Source organism: Equus asinus, chromosome 3, assembly GCF_041296235.1.
Source record: "Equus asinus isolate D_3611 breed Donkey chromosome 3, EquAss-T2T_v2, whole genome shotgun sequence".
In the NCBI taxonomy this organism is placed as follows: domain Eukaryota; kingdom Metazoa; phylum Chordata; class Mammalia; order Perissodactyla; family Equidae; genus Equus; species Equus asinus.
In genome coordinates this window covers 81,964,287-81,978,925 of record NC_091792.1, presented here as the reverse complement: position 1 = coordinate 81,978,925, position 14,639 = coordinate 81,964,287, and the positions used below count along the sequence as shown (strand labels likewise).

General features: G+C 39.7%; 1 protein-coding gene across 2 annotated transcripts in view; it reads right to left on the bottom strand.

Annotated features, from left to right (window-relative positions):
• LOC106834449 (alcohol dehydrogenase E chain) overlaps positions 1 to 13,677 on the bottom strand; it is a 38,075-nt gene extending 24,398 nt beyond the window's left edge. The window contains exon 1 of one of the 2 annotated variants that reach the window (XM_070505320.1): positions 13,380 to 13,677. The gene's annotated coding sequence lies outside the window, so the exon portion shown is untranslated. The remainder of the gene's footprint in view (positions 1 to 13,379) is intronic. The other variant, XM_070505321.1, reaches the window with a different exon arrangement.
• Between the last annotated feature and the right edge of the window lie 962 nt (positions 13,678 to 14,639).

The window sequence follows — 14,639 nt, the reverse complement described above, 5'->3', positions numbered from 1 at the left end:
CATGAAGCTGGAAAGTGTCAGTGGCAGAATCCTAAGACACATCTGTCCACTTCAGAAGCTCATATTTTTTCCACTACACTACAAAAGGGGAGGAGGGCAAACAGGATTTGAGTAAGACATTCAGCTATCTACCCACAAGGGTAGCCCCCACATTTTATAAGACCTAAAGAAGAACACTGCAACCAGCAGGGAACTCAGAAATCATCCAGTCCAAATTCCTCATTTCATAAGCCAAATGACTTGGCAAAGCAATTAATATTTATTTATAAGATGTTTGGAAAGGAAAAAAATGTACCTGTTCTCATGAGTGCATGAGTAATCCAGTGGTTTATAAATATTGTGGGTTTTGGAAGGGTAAGGAGGGAGGTTAGTAATAGCTAAACACTTAAGTTGCTAGGGTGATATGTTTAATCTGCCCAAATCCAACATCACAAATCAAGTATTGACTTACGTTTTACTTTGACATTGAAGCCAAAGTTAGTGAGGCAATTAAAGTTATCTCCTTTTCTCCAAAGTTAGAAAATATTTTGGCAGCCTTCTCCGCTGATCCGGACATAAAGGGCATGTGTAGTGTGCTTGAAATGTCTGTTCATAGGTCTACTGTGAAAGGCCTTGGGAAAGAGTGTCAGGGGAGCCCAAAGCCAAAGCCGTGCAGTATCCTTGGCAGTCTTCTCTGAGCACCAAATTCAAGTAATCTGAATGATAGCAAACACTGGATTAAATGTTACGGATCTGTACAATGAACTGCTATGCAAATCCCACAATTTCAATAATATAAAAAGATGTGCCAGGGAAGGGTGCAATCTATAAATTGAAAATAGTTCTTTAATGATGAAAAATCTATAGTGCTTCTCCATAGGATGGTGTTATTTTCATTCATCTTTGCATTATATCACTAAGAATAGTCAAATATTATTAAGTGATTACTTTATTAAGTGCTTGCTTATCTCATTTAACTTAATTCTGTTAGGAAGATATTATCATAAGTCACTTTTTATAGATAAGAAACTGAGGATAAGAGGTAAAAAAACTGCCTGAAGTAAGATTCTAAGAGGTTTTATCCAGCATTAACGTTTTTAATAAAGACTGATAATGATAATAATAATGGTTAACAATTATGTAGATTAAGTATGTGCCAGGCACTGTTCAAAGTGCTTTACATTTACCAAAAGATTCTCAATTCAACCCTATGAGGTACAATTACATTCCTTTTTATAGAGGAGAAAATCAAGGCCCAGAACGAGGTCCCCCAGCCAGTGTGTGGCAGAATCAGGATCAGAAATCAAACAGTCCAGAACCAAAGTCCTCACTCTTGTCTGTTTATGGCTCTTGTCCAAGGGCTTAATGAAAATAGCAAAAAAGAATGAAAAGAGAAAAATGAAAGTACATATGATAAATCAAAACCAACTTAATGTTGCAGCCTGGATGAGTGAGAGAAAAGTGGTTTTATTGACTAACAGGGAAGGTTGATTTCAACATGTTAAATTTTAGGTAACCTTGGAACATTCTGAGTGGAAAGTCCAGTTGGGAAACATTGGGATGTTACAGTAAAAATAAAATGACTCAATGTGTAGATTGGAGACTAGAAAAAGAGAGGTAAGAGAATTTCTCGGTTCTGGCAGGGAAGAAGCTTGGAAGGTCCCACTCTATTCTAACAAGCAAAATCCTGAACAAACTGAGAAATCAACAACTCAGCTTAGATCTTGTCAACTTTAAAAGGTAAATTGGCCAGTTGTTTTACCTGCAAAATGAGTTCATTTGGGAACAATCAAAAGAATTGTAATTCAGGATATGCAGGCTATGGCAGACCATAGGCAAATCCAGAGAAACAAAGCAAAAGACTTGCTTTATAGAGAAAAATGGGGGGGCTGGGGAGGAGCCATAATATGCAGAGTCCATTGGAGGAAACTGGGAGTCCAAAGTGTACAGGGTTTCCACTGGTTGCATTGCTACAGTCTCTCATTGGCTGGGCTGTTGCCAGGCAGGGAAATCTTCCTTCCCTCTGCTGCATAGTAATGTAACAAACACGTTCCTGTCGGAGGTGCATGCAGACATCTCTTTCTGTTTGGAGTAATTGACCATGTATGACAGAGCATGAGACCTCCCCTTACAGGCCTTCCTGACTCCGATTTAGTTGAGGTTTGTTTTATTAATTTCACATTTCTCCCTTTGGATTAAGATCTTTCTCCAAGAGCATCACTGGTCAAGAGTCAGGTCTTTTGAGTTTGGTAGCCTTTGTCCCTCAGTGCCAGGAAGGATCTTTCCCAATTGTCATGTCCCACATGGAAGAGAAAGTGCACAGTCTGAGGCCACATTTGAGTAACAAGGAAAGCTATCAGGGAGAATTCTCAGGCATTTCTTAGCCAGAGTCCATATTCTTCTGAGGTTGTAGGCATTGGAAATCATCTGGAGGTGCTGAGCTAGCATCACCTTATTAGGTATGTCATCTTTACAAAGGTTCAACAGGCAACAAGTACAGAACTTTACAACAAATATACAAAGCAAAATCAACAGCAATACTATAAATCCAGTTTGCAGGATAGTTCCAAACCAAGCCCAGACCTGAAGGTAACCAGCTGAATACATCCAAAGACAGTGGATTTTCAGATGAAATTTATTGTAGCCAATGTGCCTGCTCTCTAATTTTATGTAATTGGGTCTCTACCTCCCCAGAGGCATTTATCTACGTGCAATAGGAGGTGTTTGCTATTGCACAGACACCTCCTTGCTCAGTAAGCGTATAATTAAAGTCTATACAATTATTCAAAACTACCTTGCCCAATGAGTTAAGCAAGCGTTGCTGAGCTGAAAATGCCTTGGCTGCAGAGTTGGCCAACTCTGCTAGTGTCAGGGTAAGATTCTTGATCATTTCTTGACTGGCAGTCACTTCAATACATGGAAAGAAAGTTTTCTACACAGAGGCAAACCCAGAATCATCATGCCTCCTGGAAGTTCTTATTTAAGGTGATTATAGAGGTTTAAGGTGATGGAGCAATGAGAGGCTTCACGTAGAGAGAATAGAACAGTGAATACAGCAAAGGCACACTCTCCTTATATTCTTCAGCTGTCAAAATGATGAGTCAGCCAAACACAATGGCCATTCCCCAAACTTTCACACAGGAAGTTGTAACCATAAGGCTCCCACATAAGTGATGGTATCTATGGACTCATTCATTGGCATAAAGGCATTAGCATAATTTAACCAAAGCTCACGCGTTATGTTATTACATACTGAGAGGTTACCTAAATATAAGGGTCTGTCAAGAAGTTTACAAATGGCCTGATTTACATTGGTGATCCTAGAAAGTTTCTTATATGGCTATTCGAGAGGTCTCATTTTCCCATCCTAGGGGTGGGTTAAGCTGAAACAAGAAACAAAGTGAAGTGGGCTTAGTACCCTAACTTCATAAAGTAGGTCTGTGGAACAATTGAACCATATAGTAGCACTTGGGATTCCAGTAAAAATACTCTGTGGGAACTAAGAGGTCATTTCTGTCCTAGATAGATTAAGATTTCTGATGACAAATCCAACAATGGGAGAGCTTTCTACCTTTCACCAGATATTTGGCAAATGCAGATAAGAGCATTGTCTTCGCAGGAAAGAGAGAGAGAAAATAAGGTAAGAAGCAACATCAAGTAAACAGTGTACAGGCCTGGTCCAGTCATTTTGGGAAAGCTGTCTGCCTCAGATGTTAGCTGCTTCTCCTCCAATCCATTGTATGAATGTCTCCAGTGTTGGTACAGGACCAGATGTCAGGTGGAGCCTTCTTTATCTGTGAGCTGTGTACCCAAGGCATGAGTCCCCAAAGTCTGGCTTCCTCCCGGTATAGTCCCTCCTCAAGAGCTTTCAAGGACAGTGAAAACTGGAAATGGTAGTTTGGAAAGTTGTAGCCAGACATTTAAGGAAATCGGAAGAATTTAGGATCCAGTCCAGCTTACAAGTGTATCACAAAACCTTAAAGACAATTAATAGAACTAGAACTTAATATCTATGAAGGGACAAACATAATTTCTCTCTCCAGAATTACTCCCATTTTTTCTTAAAGATAATGATAGTAAAACTAATTTGTTTGTATTAAATTTGGCCTAGTTATTTATATAAATGCAGCAAGAACAGAGATTGACCATAGAAATTCTTTTTAAGGTTGCTTTGTTAGAACCTTGTAGGCAAAGTACTAGGCCTGTTTTTTCAAGCAGTTTCTAAAAGCTGTCTGGTCATTTCTGAGTCTATGTACGTCTTTCTTGACTATGACAATCTTTCAAGGCCTTGGTAATATAGCCATTATTTCCATTGTGTCCTGTTTAAGGAGAACAGGTTCTCACTGAATTTATGGAAATACATATATTGTCATGAAAAGAATACTTAAGAGATTCTGAGATCTGGAGAGATCCGGTAGAGAAAAAAAGATAAATTCTTCAGCCCTTGTTGTGGAGATACAATTTGCCAAACTTCTGTAAGTTATAGATAGCTTAAAAGAGAAGAGAAAAAGGTGTCCTTTACATCTGAAAGCAAAACATTAAAGCAATCAGTTTTCCATTCAAGTGTTAGAAATTCTGACCCAGTTCAGTGCTATGATCTCAAAATTAGCACAAATCTTTATTCTGGAGTACTTGTCAACATCTTTTCCCTGAATCTCTTTGAAGATGAAACATACTTGTAAAAGCATCAGAATAAAACAATAACTGTCTGTAACTGAAAAAAGACTTCTGAAAAAGGCAATTGTTAAGGATTCGATGAGAGTTCATTATAAATCAACTGACAAGGAAATTTGAGCATGTTTATGACATACATTTTTAGGTAGTAACTAGAATTACAGGTGATAACATTATATCTATTTCACCAAAGTAACAATAAAAGATTTCAAAGCCAAATACAAAACGTAACATAGTTGTAAACAAAATTTAACTCCTTTAACATTAAGAAGACTAAGTTTTCCTAATTAAGGACCTGATAAAAACAAAACTGAAAATCTTTTGAGAAAACACAAATCTCTGTCTTCTAGGCATCTTATTTAAAAGGTAAAGAATCTTTCACAGTGTGTTATCAAAAGCAGGCCAGTAGTCCAAGCAAACCTTGTTTTTGTAGCAGAAAAGAAAGCCAAATTTTAATTTTTGCATCAGCTTACGTTTGATATTAAAACTCATTCATTCCAATCTTACCTTTTCCTGCCCACACATAAAATTCCTTTCCCAAAATACCTTTCTATAAACCTCCCTCAACTTCATTTTTACACTCAGATTTTGTCCTAGTTTTTTCCCTTCCTATTCCAAAATAACAAGTGTCTCTTTAGGAGAAAATTGCTTTCTTTCCACTCAAAAAAATGCATTTCCATTCCTTATACCTTCATTTACTGAAACACACATCCTATTTTCCTTCCATATAGAGATGTTTCCCTTATTTCTAGAGCTTTAAACAATTGTAAATGGTCTGCTACTAGAAAATTTATGCATACATTTTATAATTCCTACAAGAATATTTCCCTTATAGAAAATTTTCCAATATAGCACAAAACAATTGCCAAAAAACCCAAATATCTTTATTTTCTTTGTAAAGGAAGCCAAAAGTGGATGACTATGTCCAGTAATTAATGTTTTAGTATCTTATCTTGTTTATAAAATGATCCAGATATTAAATGAAATTTCATCATTAAATTTAACTTAGAAAAACTCTAAAGTGTCAAGTTACCAAAAAGATTTTAGAAGGAATTTTTCAAGCACACATACTATAGAACATAATTATTGCACTCAAAAACTCTTATCCCATTTTCATCTGTCTAAATCATTTATTCTCAACAATTATGTTTAGCTTACTCATAAAATCTTCATGTGGCATTAAAGCAATTAGCCATCATTTTAAGTTATCATTATTTTTCTGACAAGTTTTATAACAGAGATAACATGAACTTAATAAATTCAAGTAGAATGAAAGTTGTATGTCTGCATTATATTCAGTGTTGATAACTCTGAGGACATGCCTGTTTTAATTACATTAACAACCTTAAACTAACTTCTATTTACATATGTTAATCCTACATCACATAAACTTGAAAATGATTTTGGGTTAGTTTCTATTATATTTCCGAGATTAGAGAATACTTAGTTTATAAGCACTTCATCTCAAGCCAATTAAATAGAGTGCTCTTACAATTAATTTTGGTAGTACCAAGATAATCTGGTAATCTGGAAATTAAAAAAAAATCACATATATATATACATCATATATCCATAGACACATACACAGATATAAACAGAGATGTTATAACTTTTATGCTAAAAATTTTAACCATGTCTCAGGTACAAAACAAAAGAATAGTGAGATTCAAGTTATGTTTCTGGAAGATGGACTAAATTAAGATTACTTGCTGAAATGGCTAAAGAGCTTTGTGGGGATTTTTTGTTATTTACTGAAGATTTTTATTTGCACACCATCAAATTCTAGAATCATTTCCTCATTTTTGGAGAAAGAAACAGCAGGTTATAATTTTTCTAGGAACTCTCAGCCTAGCAAATGAATAGGAGTGGAGCTGCAAAAGAGAAGGAGGAAGATGGCATAAGGGGTGGAGCCTGAAGCAAATACATTGAGAAAGACAAACAAGGTGGCATCTGAGACAAAAATTGGGGCGAGGGGGGCTCAAGGAACACAAGACTTCCAAAGCAATGTTGTTCTCCTTCAGTTTCTTAGTTAATTGGGCTAATTCAGATATGGTGCCTTGTAGTGAGGAAATTTTAGAGTTTTGTGCACATTTGGAAGCCTCCAGATACCAATTAAAATACACATACCATTTATTTTGTTTAATTTTAGAGACTTGAATTTGGTTTTAAGAAAAATGAATTTGGGCAGATCAAAAGTTCCCCGTGATGGCCATTGTAATTGCAAACTAATCTTGATCTGTTTCACCCACTTCGTTAAAAATCCACAAATAGGGGCCATAATTCTTAAACATAAACCCGGCCAGGAGGGCTACCCTCAGGGCATTTAGATGCCTGGGATCCCATTTCTTAAATTCTTCTGAAAACCCAAGACAGTTGCTGGAGTCCTAGCCATGACTCTGGAAGGAATCTAAAAACAAAGGAAAGCACCTGGATTCCAGCTAGCCCAATCCCCAAAAGGAGCCTTGCTACTACACACTTCAGAAAAGAACTGAGTACTACCCAGGGATGAAGCCTCAAACCCAAGGATAAAACCTTGAACCAGAAAGGATAAAGCCTCTCCCAATCCCAAATGACATCAGAGAGCTCAAAATGCAAAGCGAGTACAGCTCAGAATCCAAGAAGAGAGTCAAGGAACTGAAAGTAGGCAGCAACTCATGGAAGCAGACTGCAAGGGGTTTGGTATGGGTACTTTGCTTGATTCTGGGGGTCACTCTCCTGGGGGGGGTCTCCTCCTTCGGATTCCACTTCTGACACCAAATATGTCAACTTAAAATGTAAATTGACCACTTGCTTTACCCACAAAATGAGTTTATTCAGGAACAAACAAAAGAATTGCCTTTCGAGTTAGGCAGTCTACTTGAACTATAAGCAAGTGCAGAGAAACAGAGGAACGTGCAAACCCCATCCTGTTTGGAGCAACTGACAGTGTACAACAGGCCATGAGAGCTCTCCTACAGGCATTCCAGACTCCAACTTAGTTGAGGTCTCTTCTATTAATTGCACAATCCGTAAGAGAAATGAAGTCTCAGGGCAAACTGCTGCCCCCATCATTGGAGAGACCAAGAGGTGAGTATAGAGAATCACAACTTATTGGAGCAGCAACCACCATAGGAACCAGTGCTGTGTAGGAAAACCTGAACTGCAATTGATGAATCGCTGGAGGCTCAGTGTAGCCAACTCTGAAAGTTAAACTCCAAGGGGACCCGGTCATAACAGAGCCCCAGCACTTCTGTGAGTTTTAATTCCTGGATCTCAACCAGGCTCTCAGAGTTATCTGCTTTATCTGTTCTTTCGTTCTGGAGCTCCGATACTCACATTTTGAGTGTCTTAATTTGGTACTCTCCTTTGCTCTTCTTCTGCCCTTTCTCCGTTTTTCCATCTCTTTGTATTTTTGCTGCCTCCAGCTTCAAATTCCTTCTTAAAATGAAGGCACAGGTGGCATAGTCAGTATTTGCACAACCCGGCACAATCCTCCTAGGGTTGAGGGTACCTAAAAGGCCAGCGCTGGCACTTCATCTTTAGTTCCGGTGGTGGGAAGGGAGATGGGTTGCAATCAAAGCCTGTAGCAATGCCGTGCAATAGTGCACTAGGTCAGAGTGCCCTACGGGATCCCAGCAATGAAAATTTGATTGCTAGGACCAAGGACTTCTGCTTTTGCCAGTCTCCCCCATTGATCACCTTGTGAATTTACGCATCTTATCTTCATGGAAATAGGGGCCCTGATGTTTTGCTCACCATGCCTATTAGCTTCCTGAGAGATTATGAGTGATATTCACATGATGATTGGTATGTTCGTGGTCCACTTCAAATCTGTGCTACACCTCGGATAATAACACATCTCGGTTTGCCAGAGGCAATGAGTGCTGTCCCGGAGTAATTATTAACAGCTCATGCTTCGCTTTCGAAAGTGTTCTAGTTCAGATGATTAATTATGTGATGAGCCTCCTTACACCTGCGTGTGAAGTAGAACTGGGCCACTTGGACACCCTGGATGAAACCTAGATTTAGTTAGCTGCAGAAGGCTTCCTGGGAATAGAGACAACCTGAAAGTTTCAGGAAATAGAACTTCATGTTACTAGTTTAACCAACAGTTCTGGTGGTGGTGACCTATTTCAGCAATATTGTAACAATTGAAAGAGTTATACAGAATACCACTTAACTAACCTTTACTACTTTATGAATCATACAAGCTAGTCTAGGGTTAGGAAGACCAAAGGCTAATGTAACTTAACAAATTTGATAGACTCATAAGAAAATTACTCTCAGAAGCTGAATTAGAATGAATCAAAGTCTATATTCAATAACTACATAGTATTTAAATACTCGATTTCATTAGGAAATGATCATTACAAAACCTCAATGAAGTGTTCGCTGAAAGGTTTGAAAATGGTGATTGTACTGAAGTCCATCAAGTTTGATCTGTATGCAGCTGGCAATAACCTGAAAATGGGCCATCACATAAGAACGGTTAAAATTATTGTGATAAGAGTGAGTGAAAAGTACAATAGTGATACTACAGCTTTAATCAAATCGGTGTTTGAAGAGATTGATGGCCATTTATGTGGCCTTGGTTTCTTTTTTCTTGGATTTATAACCCAGAAGACATTCTCTGTGTTGCTAGCATGAACATCAACCAAGCCAGACCTTGGTTGTTTTCCAAAACTGCAAGCTAGGTGGAAATAAAAAAAGTCCTGATTTGCACAGCTGTCTGAAAGTTTGCCCAGGCAAGCTACTTAAAGTGCCTACCATGTCAATAAATGTTAAGAAATTTTCTTTTCAAGAACACAAATCAGAAAAAGGGCAGGATGAACCTCATTCTTATGTGTTATGTTTCTTGTCCACCTGTCACTCAGAAATTGAGGAGTTGCAGTAACCTTGCTGGTATGTAGTTGCCTTGCAGTAGATCACTGTAGTCTCCTAAGGGAAGTGATGTTCGCTTACTCTAATGTCAAAAGTAAAAATCTTCCTAGGATGCCTTGTCTGGGACCTGAGTTGCAAGGAAGGGAGCGAAAGATGCTGAAAAAATAACTTCAGGAATCAGTATTTCTCCTGAGTCTAAATTCAGGCCTTGGGCAAGTAGAAGGTAAAGGAAAAGCTGGAGTGCGGTATATTCCTTTATCTATAAAGAGAATTCAAAAGCATTCCTCCCCACCACCCCCTCAAAGCTCCAAGAACAGTAAATAGCAGAAAAGATTTGCAGGCGTCAGGAGCTATTTCTGTGACACACAGTGCTTTCCTCTCCTACAGGGAAATCCCAAGGCATGCAACACTCAAGCTGTAGACCATTTCCAAGTCTGAGGAGCTCTGGGGCTTTTCAAGCAGTTTTTATCTATTTTAAAATTAACTTTATTGCTGTCAACCTTACACACATAAAATGCATCCATTTGAAGTGCACACATCAATGTCTTGACCAATGAATGTATCTCCAAGTCTACCACCACGAACCAGATCTGGAGGATTTCCATCTTCCCAAAAGTTGCTCGTGCCCCTTTGTGGTCAATCTACCTGCACACCCAGCCCCAGGCAACCGCTTGCCTTAGTGATCTGCTTGCCTTAGTGAATGTTGCTTTGCCTGTTCTATCATTTCATGTAACAAAATCAAGCTAGTACAGACTATTGTGTGTTTACCCTCCCTCTTTAGCATGATGTTTTCGAGATGAAAAATGTTGTGTGTATCAGTATTTTGTTCCCTTTTATTGTTAGATGGCAGTCTGTTGTATGGATCTACCATAATTTGTTTAGCCATTCACCAGGAGACAGGATTTCAGTTGTTGCAAAGTTGGCTAGTATGAAAACAGCCTTTGTAAACACCTGCGGACAAGTGTTTTTGTGGACACGTGTTTTCATTTCTTTTGGATAAATGTCTAGAAGTGGAATTGCTGGGTCACATTGTAGGTTGCTGTTGAACTTTATGAAACTCAGCCACACTGTTTTCCAAAGTATTGTACCATTTTCCACCCCCACAAGCAGTGTATGTGAATTCCAGCTGTTCCACATCCTCACCAACACCTGATATTGAAAGTCTTTTAAATTTTAGCCATTCTAGTGGGTGTAATGTTCTTTCCATGTGGTTTAAATTTTCAATTATTTCAAGGCTTATGTTGAGCATTTTTTTCATGAGCTTATTGGCCATTTGTATATTTTCTTTTGTGAAGTGTTTAAATCTTTGACCTATTTTTATTGTTCTGTGTTCTTACTATTGAGTTATAAGAGTTCTTCATACTTTCTGGATACAAGTACTTGTTACATATACGTGTGAGAATATTTTCTCCTATTCTGTGGTTTGCGTTTTCATTTCTGTAACGATGTTACCAGAAGAGCATAAATTTATAATTTTGATAGTCTTATTTATCAATTTGCTCTTTTATGATTAGTACTTTTTATGTCTTGTCTAAGAAATCTTTGCCTAACCCAATAAGCAGAGCCTTTTCCTATGTACTCTTCTAGAAATTATATAGTTTCAGCTTTCACATTTAGGTCTATGATCTAATTTAAGTAAATTTTTGGTGATGGTGGCATGTAGGTGTTGAGATTCATTTGTTTTCATATGACAGCACTGATTCCAGCACCATTTGTTGAAAAGCTCTCCTTTCCCCCATCATATTACTTTGGCATCTTTGTTTAAAAATACACACACACACACACTCATATGTGTGGGTCTCTTATTTCTGACTTCTGGAATCCCTATCATGTTCTATTGCTATTTATGTATCTAGATTTCATTGTATGATTCTTGTTCATATTTTGTTCATTTCATCCCTAAATACTTCATGTAGTGAGTGATATTGTAAATAATAATCATTTTCCAATTTTACATTGCTACTATATTAAAATACAATTGATGTCTGTATATTGACCTAGTATTCACTAACCTTGCTAAATTTGCTTCTTAATCCTAGAAGCTTTTTGATATATTCCATAGGATGTCCTATGTATACAATCATGCTATCTGGTAATAAAGGCGGTTTTAATCCTTCCTTTCTAATAACTAGGCCTTCCATTTGTTTTTCTGGCCTTAATGTACTAGTTTGGACTTCCAGTACATTGTTGAATTGGTGAGAGTGGAATTCCTTGCCTTGGTCCCAAACATGGCCATACGGTCTTAACATCAAGGATGCTGCTAGCTTTAGGTTTTCTTAGTTAGCAAAGAGATCTTTAACCATGCATGAATGTTGGATTTTGTCCAAGGTTTTCACCTATTGAGATGCTCATATGACTTTTCTCCTTTTGGAATTACACTTACTCTGTGCTGAATTACATTAGTATTTGAGTGTTAAACCAACTTTGCATCCTTGGGGTACATCTCACTTGATCGTAATCTATTATCAATTTTATAGATTGTTGACTTTGATCTACTAATGTTTTGTTAAGGATTTTTGTGCCTATGTTCAGAAACTCTGTAGTTTTCTTTTACAATATTTGTTCAGCTTAGATATCAAGGTAATGCTGACTCGATAAAATGAGTTGGGAAGTCTCCCTTCTTCTATTTTCCAATGTTACTTGAGTAAAATTGTTATTATTTCCTCCTGAAGCATTTTGGGGAATTTACCAGTGGAGCTACTCAGAAATGGGGTTACTTTGTGGGAAGATTTTTCACTGAGAATCTCAGTTAAAAAACAGACAGGAGGGAGGCACAGGATGAAGCAATGTGCCTGAGCCCTTGAATCAGAGTTGACTGGTTCTTCCTACTCACAATCACATGATCAGACTAATTAGTTAACTAATAAAGTTTAATAGCAGGGTGTGTTTTGGCACCTCATCTAGAATAATATTCCCAGGAGTCTGAAAAAAAAAGAGGTTCAGTAAAATCAACCATGAGACCAGGTTATAAAACTCTTCTAAAAGCAATAGATAATTGAAAAGAATATGTGTGTAAGCTTATTGCATAGAGCATTAAAATAATGTTAGGAAGTAGAATTAATCAAAAGAATATAATGTTTTCTCTTTCTACCATAAAAGTCTGACACCTGCTTCCCCATGTTTATTTTATAATCTCAGAATTGCATAATTAGTTATTCTGATTTTAATGTCTACATTAGATGACATTCCATTAAGAATATTGTGAATTCGGGGGGCAGGACCAAGATGGAGGAGTGAGAGATCTTCTTTGTCTCTCCCCCATTGAATCTACAACTAATTGGACTTTCACCAATTAACAAAGGATATCAGATAGCATCTCAAGACGCCTAAAAGTCTCATGCTACTACACATCAGGAGGCGGACGGACTTGCCCCCAGGAGGAGGTGGAAATAGGTGAAAACTCTCCGACCCCTGACCTCTGACCCCCAGACAGCCTAGTTCCTGTAGGAGGCTCTCTTCCACTGGACTCCCCCATAGCATCACCACACACCAAGGGCAGGAGTGTGCACTCACCAGCAGAGCGACGGTGGAAACAGGTGACAACACTCCTACCCAAGCCCCCAGCGGTCTCACCTAAGACCAGGGGGAATTCCCCAGTGTCCCGCAACCACCGTCCTGCTCGCCATTAGCAGGGAGGCCCCACCCAGAAGACAGAACAAAGAGAAGCTTTTGGTGGGCCTGGCAGGGCACCAGACCGCAAGTTGCCACTGAGCTCACGGTCTCCGGCGCACAGCTCAGTACAGGGGGTGCCTAGACTTCCCGTAGACGTGCTTGAGGACACGGTTGGAGCTCCAGCACCTAGCTCTATGGCGCGGGGGAAGGCTTTGGGGTCCCACACCTCCCTGGCAGGGAAAGCCTCTGCTCACCATTAGCAGGGAGGCCACGCGCAGAATCCAGGACAAAGGGAAGCTCCCGGTGGGCGGATCCCCCGGAGCAGCTCCAGACTGCAAGCTGCCACTGGGCTCACTTTCTCTGGCACACGGCTTGGTGCAGGGGCGCCTGGACTTCCTGTAGAGATGCTTGGGGACACGACTGGAGCTCCAGCGCCTGGCTCTGCAGCACAGGGGAAGGCTCCAGGGTCCCGCATCTCCCTAGCAGGGAAAACCTCTGCTTGCCATTAGCAGGGAGGCCACGCCCAGAATCCAGGACAAAGGGAAGCTCCCTAGAGCAGAATTCCCCACAAGGCAGCAGCTTACAAGCCACCACCAGGCCCACGGACTCTGGCCGTGTCCCAGACGAGGCAAGGGGTTCTCAGAGATCCCATGAGAGTTAAGTGGGGCAGAGTAGAGCTCTGGTGAAATGGCTACGTAGCCCATGGGGGAACTCCAGTTTCTTACAGCAGCCTCAGTGAAAGCCTCTGCACAGCACTAGTGGAGAGGTCCCGACTGTCAATCGCAAGGCAGGAAGGCCCTGGGGCAAAAGCAGCACAGCTAGGTGAGCTAACGACAGACTGCAGAAGATACCCATAGCTCTGCTGGGACCTATAGTGGACAAGTGTGAGCTGGTGGGCTCTGTTAGGGACAAATCAGAGATTATAGGTGATCCTGCTCCTGGCTGATGGGAAAGCCAACAACACCGCTGCAGACCACAAGGAGGGTGCACCTCTAGGTGGGCTGCAGCAGTAGGCACCAGCAGCCTGAGGCCTTCTTGCGATTGCCCCCACAACTGACGAAGGACCCCACAGGACCACTGTGACTACAAGGAGGGGTCCAGGCCCAGTCAGTAACAGCTGACAGGGTTCCTGGTTGGGGCAGTCTAAACAGCTGCCCCCACCCCCCGACACCAGTCACAACAAGTGGAAGCAGTAACTAAACTCTATCTCTATGCGGAGGCACAAATCCATGCCATCAAGCAGTATGAAAAAATATATTAAATCTCCAGAACAGAAGGAAAATGATAAGCACCCAGAAAACAATCCCGAAGATAATGAAATCTATAACCTAAATGACAATGATTTCAAAACTGCCATTATGAAAAAACTCAACAACCTAAAAGAGAATTCAGATAGAAAACTCAATGAGTTCAGGAGCTGTGTCACAAAAGAGTTTGACACTATAAAGAAGAACCAATTAGAAATATTGGAGATGAAGAACACAATGGAGGAGATTAAGAAAAATCTGGACTCT